Source organism: Macadamia integrifolia, chromosome 1, assembly GCF_013358625.1.
Source record: "Macadamia integrifolia cultivar HAES 741 chromosome 1, SCU_Mint_v3, whole genome shotgun sequence".
Taxonomy (NCBI): domain Eukaryota; kingdom Viridiplantae; phylum Streptophyta; class Magnoliopsida; order Proteales; family Proteaceae; genus Macadamia; species Macadamia integrifolia.
Window position 1 is genome coordinate 7249854 of NC_056557.1, and position 15391 is coordinate 7265244.

A 15391-nucleotide genomic window follows, 5' to 3' on the forward strand; every position below is an offset into this window, starting at 1 on the left:
AAAAAAAAAAAAAAAAAAGGAAGAAAGAAAAAAACTAATTTCTGTTCTCAACCAAACACCACCAATAAGGGAAAGGGATAAATCTTAACAAGTTGCTTGACACTTAATTACAAAAATTACAATGAATGCCCGTAAGTGAAATTGCCATTTATGAGTATAAGTCCATTAAGGCACCGCACTGCAAACATAGCTTTTTCCTGAATGGATCCCCAGTGGAATAGAAAGATTTCAAGGCAAAAATTAAAAAATAAAATAAAATATATACCTTTATCAGGGTAATGCCTCTCAAATGCTCTCACTTCTTCAACAGTTGTGCTGTGCACTGTGCCATTATCTTTGATGCCCGAGTTATTGCATCTGTCATGTAGAAATTCTCTACAGCTGATCCAAATGGCGCCATACTCACCTTCTGGCCGAACTGGGGCTTTACAGCACTGGAAATTGTGGGTGGCTCCCTTTCATCCAGGTGCAAGAGGTTAGGTGCCACAGTCCTGATCCGGGTCCTGACAGCCCCAAGAATATTATAAGGTAGCTGTATTCCAGCCACTTCTGAAAGTGCTCTAATTATTTTCCAATCATCCCTGGCATCTCCAACGGTTGGAACTGCAGGCAATGTCTCTTGACTGCATCCTGGGAAGATAACATTGGCTCGATATACACTCCGGTCACCATGGTGCCCTTGATAGACTACAAAAGCATCACCTGGGACCTTGTCCAAGTCCACATCATCAGCCCCCATCAAATACAAGACCTTGGCAGACTCGATGCTGTAGCCAGATTCTGGAACAAGGCCAAGATCAAGAGCAGCAGCTTGGGCAGCATTGAGAAGCTGAAGATTGAGGCCGTTCCAATCAGGTCTTACCACCTTTCCAAGCTTAGCAATGGTTTCAACAGAAGAAAATATTGCGTCTTTGTCCTTGCGTTCAAAGAGCCCAGCACCAACTACGATGGCAGGATTTTTGGCATTCAAAAGTGCGGAGCAAAATGGGTGGCGACCCTCTGCAATTTCAAGAAGCGTTTGGGGGCCTGTGCCAAGATGCTGGTGATCATAGTTGAAATCGGTTGGAGGACCAATATAGCCCACCTTGGCTTGGGTTGCACGGACTGTCTTTCCGATTCTGCCATTCACCATAGCAGCTTCAACCCTTGGCTGGAATTTTGACAACAAAACACAAGTTTAGAGGAACAAATCCATGTTATATAGAAACCAGGAACTTGAGGAAGGATATCAACAAATGCATGATCATCACATACCAGGCGACTATGATCTCAGGACAATGAACCATTATAAGGAAAAGAGACCAGGTTACAAGAACAATGCAGTAAGAACCATGAATGCACATGAAAATGTCAGTTTCTTTAAAGACTATTCAAAGAATGTGAATGTTTATGGAGAAATCATCATCATCTTTTTTTGTTTTCCCTTTTGGCACCCAAAACAGATTGATTAAGCCTCAGAAAGAAACAGAAGATACCTACATCAATAAAAATCCAATACACAGTCCTGTCCCGACAGTTATCTAGATGGTCTGCCCTCTTTGAGTTTGAACCCACTGTTCCTTTAATCAAAGCAACCATTGGATGCGAAAGCCATTCCTTAGATTTTCCATCTGTCACATGTTACAGTTGGAACCTATCTCCACTACATGACCCACCATGTTAGGATATTTTTCCTTGCATTTTCCAGTGGTTAAGTGAAGATGCCCAAAGTTGGATTTTTAACCAATTCTTTAAGCTTCAGATCTCCACATCAGGAAATTGGATTGATTGATTGGTGTGATGACATGGACAACACATCAACAAATTGTGGGCCAAAACAGAACTACCACAATATTGATCTATTCTGCACAACTACTCTAAACAGGCAGTTGAAGAAAAATGCACCCTCGTATATATATGCACATCATAAGCAGACTATATAATAATTTGTTTCTTTATTCAAAAGCTCAGTCTCACTCCCTACAAACCAAATGCATATCATATCAAACGGCTTAAGCTCATCTACATATTTTTTCCTGAAGTGTATATCCATTTTGAAGCTACTGTAGATGGCCCAAATGTCGAGTTTCCAGCATATCCCTTCAGAATCGTGTGAGAGGGAGAGGGAGAGAGAGAGGGAGAGAGAATACTAAGCCTAGCATCAGATTGACGAATACTGGCAAAGATGCATCTCTAGATCTCTATATCTAGAGAGAGAGAGAGAGAGAGATCCGCTGCGTGAGCAACCCGACTGTGCGTTACATGTGCTCTACAGGCCGCACTCAATCTTTCTTCCCAACAAGCCCATTTTTCTTGATTTGGAAGACGGGCGTTGCGTTCGGTTTGAAAGGCATGGTTTTCTACGTCAATCTCTAGAATATACAAAGCAGTGATATAATGGCCCTCCAAGGGTCTAAAGCAGAAAGAATTCTCAAATCTCAATCCAGATTCCAGAGTAAAATGTTTCAACAGTGATAATTAAGATCCAGACACAATAAAATAATTAATGAATCACTAGCAATAGTTAATGGAAGGAAGTATAAATAACCAAGACACAGTGGTGAACTGAAAGGCAACTATAAAGAAAATTAGTTCAGCAGGGCACGGTACACCATATCACATACAATACCCTCTACCAGATAAGCAAATTAAGAATTCCAAACAATACCTGGGTGCCAACCAAAAGGAAAACATCTGCCTTCTCAAGACCAGTGATGCTAGTGTTAAAAAGGAATCCTGATCGCAAATCAGCCTGTGGATGCATACCATTTCCTTCACATAAAATGTTGTTTGATCCCATTTTGTTCAAGAGATCCTTCAGCGCCATCATGGACTCTGCATCCGACAGCTTGCCAGCAACTCCAACAATTTCCTCAGGTTTAACTTAGTAGAGACCTCAGCGACCACAGCAAGGGCATCACACCAGGTCACTGCCTTAAAGCATCCATCTGGGCCACGAATCATAGGGTCATTTAACCTCGGCCTTTTCAAGCCATCATAACAGAAACGTGTTTTATCCGATATCCATTCCTCATTAATGTCCTGAGAGAAAAATTATTGATCAAAATGCTCAAATAAAAATGCCAAAAGACCACCTCAGTCTCGAAAGAAGCTGCTAGGTGATCCTACAAAATTCAACAGCAGGGAAGCAGGGAATACAATAGCAGCACTATCCTTTGAATAAAGCACAAAACATTCCACTCGGAGAAACCATAATTTGTAATCAAGCCACAACAAGTAAATACAAAACTAAGAGCAGCTTGAAACAACAATATATTTATGTTACAGGAATCATGCTCAAGGTAAACAGTTACATCAAAAAATCAAAACATCCGAAAGACAGAAACTGTTAGAGAGAGTCCACTCATCACCCACACTTTGGCTGTCACCTGTAGATTACTCCCCCCTTCCTCTAGAAAGCCTAGAAAATCAAGTACACCAGCATGAGTTTGTTCTGTTTCTGGTGAACTGGCTTTGGCTATGACTATGGATTCTTTAATTGGGGTTCAACCTGGTAGTTTGGATGGATTTATCAATTGATTGTAGGCAACAGCACAAATTGTCCTTGCATTCGTCCTTGCTTGGAACCTCCATGTAGCCCGACCCCATTAAGTTGGGACAAGGCTTTGGTTGTTGTTGTTGTTGTGGTGGTAGGCGACAGCACAAATTTTTTGATGCTAGAAAGGCGATCACCTTGGACACCTAGGATGCCTAGGCAACGCCTTGTCGCCTTGTGGCCTTGTGACAACCATAGTTGTCAAGGCAGCGCCTTGGTGCCCAGGCGGCTGTCACCTTATTGCACTGCATGTCATCTTATATTTGGGACTTATTTATGCCAAATACCATTTAAGTAAATGATTTTATATTTGTTATTTTATTTACTTAAGATATTATTCATAAATAAGCAAATACCCCCTTATTTGAATCCAATAAAACTAGTTTAAGATAAAATTCCAAAAGGATAAAAGTCAACACTCTAATCCAAGAACAAAAACTAGATTTTTGCTTGTAGGGGTGATTTTCAACTTTCAAATATTAGGATTTTTCTCAATTCTGAAAATTTTATAAATCTTATCATACTAAAACAATGTAAAAACCAAAAGTACGGTAATATATATATATATATATATTTTTATGTCCATAATATTAATTTCATTCAGGTGATTTTAACAGCATTTGGGCACTTTAAAATTAGTTTGACCGGAACATAACTTTGTCATTACAACTCAGATTTAAGTAATCTTTGACTTGTTGAAAAGCTGGTTTTTGCTATACATAATACAAAATGTCTAATGTAAAAATAAAATCATTTGACTGGTCAAACTTATTATAGAACAAGAGCATTTCTCTAAATGTGACTTGATGTTGATTTTTGATGATTTGATATAATGTAATGTTGATTTTTTATGACTTGATGTGGTTTAATATTGATTTTTTACGATACAAGCTACATGTAGCATTACTAAATAATGTTAGAAAAGAAGGAAAATAAAAATAACACTTCCTTGTTCGCCTTAAGGCGGGCACCTTGTCACCTAAGCGCTTAAGCAACCCTCCAATGGCTTAGTGCCGTGCCAACTATGGTGACAACACACCTTCTATTATATCAAATTTTGACATTTCACAGGTTTATGTTGATTAATTTATTTATTCTTTTAACAATATGCTTATGTTATATCCTATGCTTTTTTTATTAGATGGTGGTTTCTCATATTAGGTCCTTGCTAGCATAACTATATCACATTGCATTGATATGGCTTTTATGCTGCATACAACAAACAACAACAAACTCAGACTTATCCCAACTTAATGGGGTCGGCTACATGAATATATACAAAACAAAATGAAAAAAGTCCAAACTAAAGAGGGGGAAGGGAGAGATGGAAAAATAAAAAATGAGAATAAGAGGAAAGAGACACAACACGGTAGTTAGGAAAATCTAAGCTAAATAGGGTTGGCCACATGAATCCTTGCCCTCTAATAGGTTCTATCCAAGGTCAAATTTGGGGCAAGACAGAGACTATGCATGTCATTTCTCACCACTTCTTCTATAGTCATTTTAAGCCTGCCCTTAGCTCTTTTGGCTCTTTTAATTTGAATCCGATCATTCTTCCTTACTAGGGCCTCCTCAGGTCTCCTTTGAACATGACCATATCATCTCAAAAGACTTTGACAACGACTGTCATTGATCGGGGCAACTCCCAAAACAACTTTGATATGCTCATTCCTTACTTTATCATTCCTAGTTTTACCGCACATCCATCTTAACATCCTCATCTCAGCCCCACATAGCTTCCAAATATGACTTTTCTTGACTGCCCAACATTCTGCCCCATACATCATAGCTAGACGCACAACAGTCCTATAGAATTTTCCCTTGAGCTTTAGAGGATTATGTTGGTCACATAGACTCCAGACACACCTCTCCACTTCATCCATCCCACTTTAATTCTCTGAGTGATATCATCCTCTATATCACCTTCTTTATTTATGGTAGGCCCTAGATATCTAAAATACTCACTTTGAAGAATCTGTCTCCTCAATTTTCACCATTTCATTATCAATCATAGAGTGGTTAAAGTTACACTTCACATACTCCATCTTCAATCTACTAATTTTAAAACCTCTTGTTTGCAGTTTTGATCTCCATAGCTCCAACTTAGTATTAATCCCCGCTTGAGTCTCATCCACTAAAAGGATGTCATCTGTGAAGAGCATACACCAGGGGACCTTGTCTAGAATGCTCTTAGTTAACTCATCCATGATAAGCATATAATCATATAATTACATAAAATTGTCATTGCTATATTGCATATATTGTATGTGTAGGAGCCTAGGCGTCCCTCCAATGCCTTGGGTCGCCTAATTGCTTGACAACTATCTCGTAAAAGAGAGGTCATATTATTGTCACCAGCATGAGATAGTGTTAAATAAATGACTTACTTCCAATAGACCTCACTTGCATCCTCAAGGTTATTTGTGATCTATAACAGCTTCAACTAACCTTCCTTCAACTTCACCAATGTCCCTGACAACCTCATCAGACAAGACAATAGGATTATCCACCATCAGTGGTTGCAGCCCCTCCACCATCACCTACCTGATGCAACCCCGGGGTCAAGATACCCTATTGAGTTTGCTATGGGCCCACCCAAGTACTAAATGGCTCAGCAATTGAAGGTAATGGTAAACTTGTAAGTTGTAATTATATCTAAGCTTATGAAGGGACAGTGGCAGTTTGGTTAATAAAGAGAATCTTAAAGGGTCAGTATGGTAAAATAGAAAAAGGACAGAACAAGGATTATAACTAAAAAGGGAGTGCTAAATTGGAATAAAATTGAAATAGGGGACCAAGGACAAAAGGAGGTGATATGGGGAGTTTGGAAGAAAGAAATAAGGAACAGATATAATGAAAAGAGGAGGGAGGGTCATCTTCTTCCTCGGAAGACCAGCAATGGCAGAAAGACAGTACCTTTCAAAGGAGAACTCCTTCGCTAGGCCTCTGTTGATCCTGAATTTCAAAGGGAGGTCAATCTTAAAGATTTCTCTAGAATGCACACCATTATCAACCCAGACAGCAACTAAGAAGAAAGGAATGAACTGCTGAAATCAAACCTGGTGGACAAAAGGAGTTGCAGTTTTGTCTCCCACTTGGTTCTCATGATTGGGAAAGCTATTGGGTCTCAGGTTCAGAGGCTAGGTTCACCTAAAGGTAAGGAAACAAACCCCCAAACGTCAGTCCAAACCAAGAAATTGAGATCCACGATCTAGTTCCTAATACGATGGTACCGTCTTTAACAGAAAATAATAGAGAAAATAAAGAAGGAAGAAGGGAAACTTGAATTGATTTTTTTTTTTTGGGGGGGGGGGGTGGGGAAGAAACAGTCACAGGTGCTCATGCCACACAGGAAACTTCTCTAAATGAAATCAATTCATTATTCAGTCTGTCCAATGCATTAGTTTATAAGCATATTTAAAGAAAATAAAGATTCCTACAAATAGAAACTACTATCAATCTAGAAAACTAACTCAACAAAGAAACTAACCAACGGTTTCTAACCACATATCGGAGGAGAGCCTAACCGGAATTGTAGTCGAAATTTTTGAAGACTAATAAGTTCAGTTTCCACTATTTGGCGTAAAAAGAACACAGCTATGTCTTCAGCACCAAAGAAGATTCAGGGCCCTTGATTTTTTTATCAAAAGAACCTCCTCACATGCTACCCCAAATCCCTTATTTGCATTTCTCTGTGTAGATTCAACAAGCGAACTTAAAAACAACTGTAAATTAAATTAAAATGCCTGAGACACGTTTTGCATTTTGAAGCACAAGAGATGTCTTTTTCTTCTTTTCTTCCACCTCTTCCATGAGAGTGGAAATGTAAAAGCATGGAAGGAAGAACTAAATAATTATAACACTGTCCACAGATAATGTTATTTTCTCCCTATGAATGTCCCATGGGTCAACTTTAGGGCAGAAGAAGAACTTGTCTGTTAAGCATTATTTGGTGTTGGGAAAGGTTTATATTCCCATCAATACCAAAATCTTATGAATCTAAGTTCTTTTACGACCAATTACTCACTAGTAATCAAGTGCCTGTGGGATCTCTAATTTAGAGAATTCCAATTTGATTATGAATTTGTTTTGAAATCTATTTTTTACTTGCTATTTCTATTTGTTTGGAGAAGCTGAAGCATTAAAGCTCATTCGTGAAAGAGTCCAAAGTTCAAAATGAGTAAACAAGTAACTGCTTTCTAGTTACTTAGTTGGCTTTCAGACTTCCAGTTAATTAAAAGTTCTTATGTTCTACATTTTAGCAAATCTAAATGTAATTAAGGGGTTAATAAGTGCAGAGTGACCGGTTTCAATCCACTGCGTTGCTGTTCTTTTGTTCCTTTAAGGTTAGTTCCTAAAAAAATCCTAGTTATGACTGTTTCCAATAAACCATGCTATTGAGTTGTTGCCTACAACGACTCAACTCTTCCCCTCTCATACTTGTTTCCCAGTTCTGCTTAGAGTCATTAGTTAAGATTGTGCTTCCTATCATTTTTCCCTTATTGGCAAGCGAAGCTAATGGTAGAAGAATCTAAGGTTTCCTTGTATTCAGGACCCATTACCTCAAAGATTGTACAATTTATCACCCCAAAAGAAACAACGGAAAATACTGCTGGTTTAAGTTAACAGTAGGTAGCAGATGCTATAGTACAAAGTATACAGGAATACCACAAGGAAAAATGAGAAAATCAAAATTGCAATAACATTTACCTCATTCAACCGTGGGAGGATTCTCATGACTTCAGGACCTCTGCTATCAATCCTAATGTTGGACCCAACTGCATCTGTAACATCTATTGTCTCAGTGCCCTTCAACTCCCAGTTTCGTGCTTTAAAAGTGTAAGGCTTTGATGTCAGAGCACCCACAGGGCATATATCTATCACATTTCCAGAAAGCTTACTTGTCATAAGTTTTTCAACATAAGTCCCAATTTCTTCTCCACTGCCACGGCCTAACATGCCAAGATCCTGAACTCCAGCAACCTCAGTGGCAAATCTGACACATCTGTACGACCAAACATCAATTTACAGTAATAATTCCTCCACAGCCAGGACAACAAAACAAAAATAAAATATAAGTTCTTTATTTGAAAAGCTTGCATACATATTATTAGCATTTCCTCACAAAAATTTCATCACTAAAATAATTTTTAGGCAAAATTAATTCTCACCAAAATATAAAAATTTTAAATTCAATGGTCTTACTAATAATGGCACATGTCTGGAAAACCTGACCAATCTTCTAACATGTATTCCAGAAACTTAAACTTCCAATCTTTCTAATGCAGGAGCACGATTATGGTTCTGGTTTGGATCAATTTTCTGGTTCACTACTGAGCCTATGGTTGAAGTTTCAGTTTAGATTTGGGTTATAAGGTCTATACGATTCATGGAGCCTAGTTTGAAGACATATATTTGGCTTGCGGATCCTATTTTCCAGATTTCCTAGTTTTTAGGAACCTTATCTATAGTGTAATTGTGGGTTATGTTGGGTTTTATCATAATTTTATTTTGATATTAATGTAATAGTGGCTAGCTGGATTAGGGACTCTATCAGTCCAATTGTGTTTTATGGTCAGCTTAGGACTCAATTCTTTTTTAGCCTGCGGCTAGCAGTGATCCTTTATCTATTTAAGTTGTTATTTATTTTATTATTTAATTGTTTAAGTCAAGTACGAATATTAGGTTAGTTAGAATTCTATTTCATGTCATTTTACTGTTTTAAAAATACATGTAAGAGGCTAGACCTCACTCACAATTTGAATAGCGGATGGTAATTAGTTTCTTTGGACGAGATTGCTATTTCTCTCATCTCCTTCTCTCTCCCTGATGCAGTACCGACAAAGGTCTACAAGAGAAGACTCAAGACCAAGGTCGACCCAAGTGGCTAACTAGGTCGACCATAGCTGGTCCATGGTCGAAGACAGCCCACGGTTTAGGCTGCTGATGAGGTTATTGGTAGCTTATTAGTTTCTAATTTCGGTCTTAAAATTAGTTTCTATTTTCAAGTCATTACTAGTTTCTAATTTCTTAGTTTACAATTTTCCAGTTTTTAGTAACTTCTTGTAAGCATTTTTTAGTAACTCGGATTTAGTAACTCTGAGTTGCTATTATTTGTAAACCTTCCCCATCATTATAAATAAAGAGAGGGCTCTTTTAATTTTGATAATTAAAAAAGAGAAGATCCATGCTGTTGTCGCTAGGTTTTCTCATGGCTGAACCTTGTGTTTGATCAAGGATACGGTTGGTGTGTGACCCGACAACTCTTTGCGGCGTGAAGTCCAAGAGGCCCTTCTCTTCTACTGTTCTTCTCAATTAATTCCAGTCCTATTCTCATGGATTAAGGCTTCTGCAACCAGGTAAGTGCTTTTCTGTTTTCTACCCAGAATTTCTGCAAAACAGAGCAATCGGTCTCTGCTGGAAAGATCAGTTTTGAAGGTCTGATTAGCCCAATTTTTTGGTCGAAGGATCCCCTCTGTCCAAGTAGGGTTCGACCCTAGTATTGGCTGATTCTGGTCAGCCATCTGTGAGATATCAAAAATCTCCAGATTTTCGGAAGTTTCTATTTTCTGGATTCTGGTTCTACAGGTTTTGAATAGTGTTTTCTGGACTGCTGTTCTTAATATTCTGTTAAAATTAAATCTGAATGGACCCTCATTTGTTCCTGGATTAGTCCTAAGAACTGCTGCTGATTTATTTCGACTCTGTGCTACTGTTCTTGAGATCGATTATCAGTTCTGATTTGTGGTTGAAGTCAGATTTTCTCCTATATGTTTGCTGCTGGTTTTGGTTGTTCTCTGGTCTAAAAGTTCCTGCATATTTGGGTCTAGTTGGGTGTCCAATCTAGTCCTACATTACTCCCCTAAGACTTGGGGTTTTCTCTCCTTCTCTCTCCTGCGACATAGCTCTCTCATAATTCTTGCTGGCTGATTCACTTTCTCCTAACCACCACAACCAAATCTATCAATTTGATCTGCATTACTTTCACTTAGATGTAAGAGAACCAAGATTAAATACACAGATGTTTAATTCATAAAGGGAAGATCAATCCATTCTCTTGAAGGGGGGCAAAAAAGGGTCATGGGGGTTTTGTGGATCCTCCCCTAGTGTGGTGAAAACATCTTGATGGTGGATGGAATATGCCAATAAGAAATTATTGAGTCGTCTTTTCAATGAGAAAGGCACATACAGTTCAACAAACAAACAAACAACTCAGCATTATCCCAACTAGTTGGGGTTGGCTACATGGATCCTTGCCCTCTAATCAGTTCTCTTCGAGGTCATAGTGTCATACTTGATACGAAATCTAAGCTATGCATGTCTTTCCTCACCAAGTCTTCTATGGTTATTTTAGATCTATCCCTAGCTCTTTTAGTTCCTTCAATCTGAATGAAATCACTCTTCCATACTGGAACATCCAAAGGCTTCCGTTGGACATGGCTATACCACCTCAAACAACTTTCTCGTAGCTTATGATGTATCTGAGCTACTCCCAAATCAGGTCTAATATAATCATTAGAGAATGGTCCATATGTAGCACAAATAATTTGACCAATTAGAAGACATGAAAACATAGCCATTATTAATCTCAATGTCTTACCAAAAGAGTTAACTGTGCAAATCACGAGGTTTGATTCAGTTCAATTGTTAATAACAAAACTGAATTCAACATTTAGATTCTAAACATATTTTCCTCTTGAATCACTGATCAATGGTGAGAGAAGCACTTTCAAGGATAGAATGATCCTGGTAAAATTTTGACAATATCAGTTTATCAAGAATGAAAAAGAATAATAATGTTAATTCTAAAAATGACACTAAGTCGATTTTATTTTTATGGACACACATGCATAGACATGTCCAAGAAAATATTTATTGATTTACACCAACTGAAAAAGAGGAAGAATGATTTTTGAAGTTAATTATTAACTTCATTTAATCAATAGAATGGCTTTTATTAACAAGTAATTGTTAAAAAAAAAAAAGAAGTAAGTTGGGAGTTGTGACTTCTAAGATTGAAGCACTCCTCTTGGGACGTGTTGGCTGGAAAGTACTCAAACTGGTGCTCATCAATCAAAATTCAATATTTCTTTTATTTCGATCTTAAATCTTTAATAGGATAAAATTATAAAATTTAGAACTGATCAAGCAACAAATAACAAAAGAGAATGAGAGAGTATGTGTGATACGAACCTTGTGCGCTGGATACATCGAGTCATTACAGTCTTCACCAAGGGACCGAGATTCTTATTAACCACAGATCTCTTCATATCAGTAAACCGACCCCGTTCAGACCCAAAAGCCATAGACTGGTCCTGAAGATCGCATTCTCCACCCTGATCGCAAATCGGACAATCCAACGGTTGATTCATCAACAAAAACTCCATAACCCCTCACGAGCCTTCTTCCCAATAGGTGTATCGGTCTTAATTTTCATCCCTAATCACCAAATCCTGATAGAGATCAAATTAACAACAATATACGAAAATCAGGTTTTGAATCGGATACAACCCTTTACCTGGAAGGGCAGGCATGGCACAGGAAGCAACAGGCTTGGGAGATTTCTCGACTTCGACCAAGCACATACGACAATTACCGGCGACCGAAAGCCGACTATGGTAACAATAACGAGGAATATCGACTCCTGCAATCTCGCAGGCCTGTAAGACGGTCATCCCTTTAGGGATCTTCACGGGGTATCCATCGACGAAGACCTCGATTGCGTCTTCAGGGTTGGTGAAATGAACCCTAGCTCCAGCAACTGGTTTGCGAGAAGGAAGCTCTGGTGCTGGCTCAGGTTGTGCAGCAGCTGCTGCTGCTTCTGGGTTTTGAAGCTCTGGCGTGGAAACGATACCTCTGATGGCATTGCTAGGGCTTTGGGATGCGAAAGCCCTCGGTAGGCGATTCAGTGCTGAGGTTCTCGAAGCTCTCAGAGCTAACATCTCTCTCTCTCTCTCTCTAAAAGGTCTTGTTCAGATTATTGTAACTATAGATTCATCATTTCCCACTTCGCGTTAAAATTGGGGATTTGGGGTTCCAGTTTTGTTGGAGAGGAGAACCAGTGAAGTTCAAATGACAGTTACTGCACGTTAGCATCATCAAAAGCATGAGTGCGCACTTTAGCAAAGTTCAGGGGCCAGGAAGTAAGTCGGGCTTGGTGGCGGGCCAGGACTCCAGTCAGTTTTCGGGTCAAAGCAGATTGCCACGTTTTGTGATTCTCATTAATAGTTTTCCTTCACCATCAAATGATCAAATATGTTGGTCCCATATCATATGAAGTCATTTTTACCCCTACAAGTTCGATTGAACGACTATTAATGTAGGGAATATCCTTCGTCATGGATGAAAGAAACTCTGTCCTAGAATGAATTGTTGTTTATGAGAATCTTTTCATCCATCATTTTTAAGTGGTTGGGTGTAGGGGTGTCAATTCCTAAACCGAACCGGTAAAATCGGCCGGACCGAACCGATAACAACCCGGACCGAACCGAACCGAAGCCTTATTGGTTCGGTTCGGTTTCAAGTATTGTAACCCCAAAACCAAACCGAACCGCACCGAAAACCGGATGAACCCGAAACCAAACTGAAACCGGCTCAAAACCCGGACCGAAACCGAAACCAAACCGGTAAGAAACCGAAACACTCCAAAATTCATTAAAAAAATTAAAATTTGAATAGTTTTGTATACATTTGTATGGAAAATCGAATTCAAACTAGACCAAAAATCAAAACCAACCCGGTTACAAATCGATTTAAGAAATCGAAGTTCAACAATTCATCATTTGGTTGTTTCCTAATGGCTTCATACCGGTTTAAAAAACCGATCCAAACCGAAATGAACCTAATAAATCCAAACCGGTACCAACCCGAACCCAAATTGCACCGAAACCGACACCGGACCGAAACCGATAAATCCTTATTGGGTCGGTTTCGGTCACTGCCAAACTCACACCGAAACCGGTGGAACCGGACCGAAACCGCACCGACCCGGACCGTTGATACCCCTAGTTGGGTGATACACCTGATACGCAAATAATCGGATAATCTCTAACTGATCAACAAGTGGCGGAGGATCAAGCCAAATTGAGAAGGTCAAGATTGTCATTCTTAGAAAGGAGGGTCGACTCTCCATTATCCCAAGAATCTTGAGTAAACCAAGGGCAAAATAGATCTTGTACAAAATTGCCATAGCAAATAAAGAGATATAAAAATCTAAATATGCATAAGAAAGATCAATTAAACTCTCTATGAAAGCAATCTTCTCTTTTAATTTCTTAACAGCAAGCATAATACAAAAGAAGAGTATAATCAAAACGTAGTAGTATACTTACATCAAGATGTTGAGCTTATAGAAGATGGAAGAAAACAACACTTGATTACAGACTTCTTAGAATATACTCACAAAGCACACTCAAAATGTTTACAAAACACTCAAAAACACACTTAAAGGAAGATTTCTAAACTTAGTAGAAAGCTTCGCTATTCTTCGGTAATATTTTTTCGGTGTCTTCCAAAGAAGAGAGTCTTCTCCTTTTATAGAGGGCGGACACCAAACTTCAACAAATTGTGGTTGAGAGATGCTGATGGGCCTTGATGGGGATGGCGTCGAATAGGCAATCAATCAACCGAAAGTGAAAGGTGAACAGCCTCAAGATAAGGTGTTTTTTTCAAAAGTAGATACACCTAATAAGGTGTAAAGTTGTTGTCGGAAACTTGATAAGCTTCAGCCGAAAGATAATTTGTCGGTAGTCCACGTGTACGACTAAAATTAAGCGGTGAAAAGAATCTCTGGCATTCCACGTGGGTAGGACCCACTGTTTTCCAGAAGAGTCTTAGTGAGGTGAATTATTAAAGTATCCACCAGTGACACTCACTATAATGCGCTTATAGTGCTGCGTGACGCATGCCAAGATGTCAGTATGACTCAGGTGGCACTAAGTGTGGATGCTTGACACCTGGCAAGTATCAGAAGGGCATGTCTGATAAACATGGCACTGGGTCAGGGTGCAAAGATAGGGGGCGGGGGAGAGAATTTTTTATGTTCTTCCTTTTTTATGTTCTTCCTTTGACTCACTATTCTTTTGAATCCAAATAGAAATTCTTTCGATAGGGTGGAATACTGGCTTAGGGATTGAAGAGTCCCTAGCTAGAACTCCTCCACCTATCTCTATTGTCCTAAATTCTTTCTATAGAGTTGAATATTGACTTAGGGATTGGAGAGTCCCCTGCTAGAGCCCCTCCACCCATCTCTATTGTCCTAAATTCTTTCTATAGCGTGGAATATTGACTTAGAGAGGGGAGAGTCCCCTGCTAGAGTCCCTCCACCATGCTCTATTGTCCTATGTATATATTGTCATATGTAGAATTACAGAGAAACGAACAGTATAGTTTTCCACAACAATAGATGGGATTCCTTAGGCTATGTTTGGTAGCCAAGAAATTGAAAAAGAAAATAAAAAAATAGAGTTAAAATATTTTTTACTCAAACTGATCCTTCTTAAAAGCCAATGATTCAAGAGAGCAAAGTGGAGTCTCCTTCTATCACAACATTATAAAATAAGGATCGATGGCTTATTACCCTCCAGAGTATTATTTGTGGTTACTATTAATTTACTTTCCTGAAATTGCTTTAGCCAGTGATTTTGTAATTATATTAGTCTTATGATTCATGAGCATCATAGATATTAAAAATGACAAAAATAATAAATTTTAGAATCAGTCTAGCGTAGGAAACACCTAGAATGAGCTACGAGTGAAAGATCGCGTTGTCCCTCCCTGCTTTGCCCTAAAGATATTCCTACACACTTTTTCATTGGCCTGGACGCCTGATGATTCCTATGTCATACCAGCTGGGTT

General features: G+C 38.8%; 1 pseudogene; it reads right to left on the reverse strand.

Moving 5' to 3' along the window:
* Positions 1-65: 65 nt before the first annotated feature.
* Positions 66-12987, reverse strand: LOC122086149 (annotated as a pseudogene).
* Positions 12988-15391: the final 2404 nt, after the last annotated feature.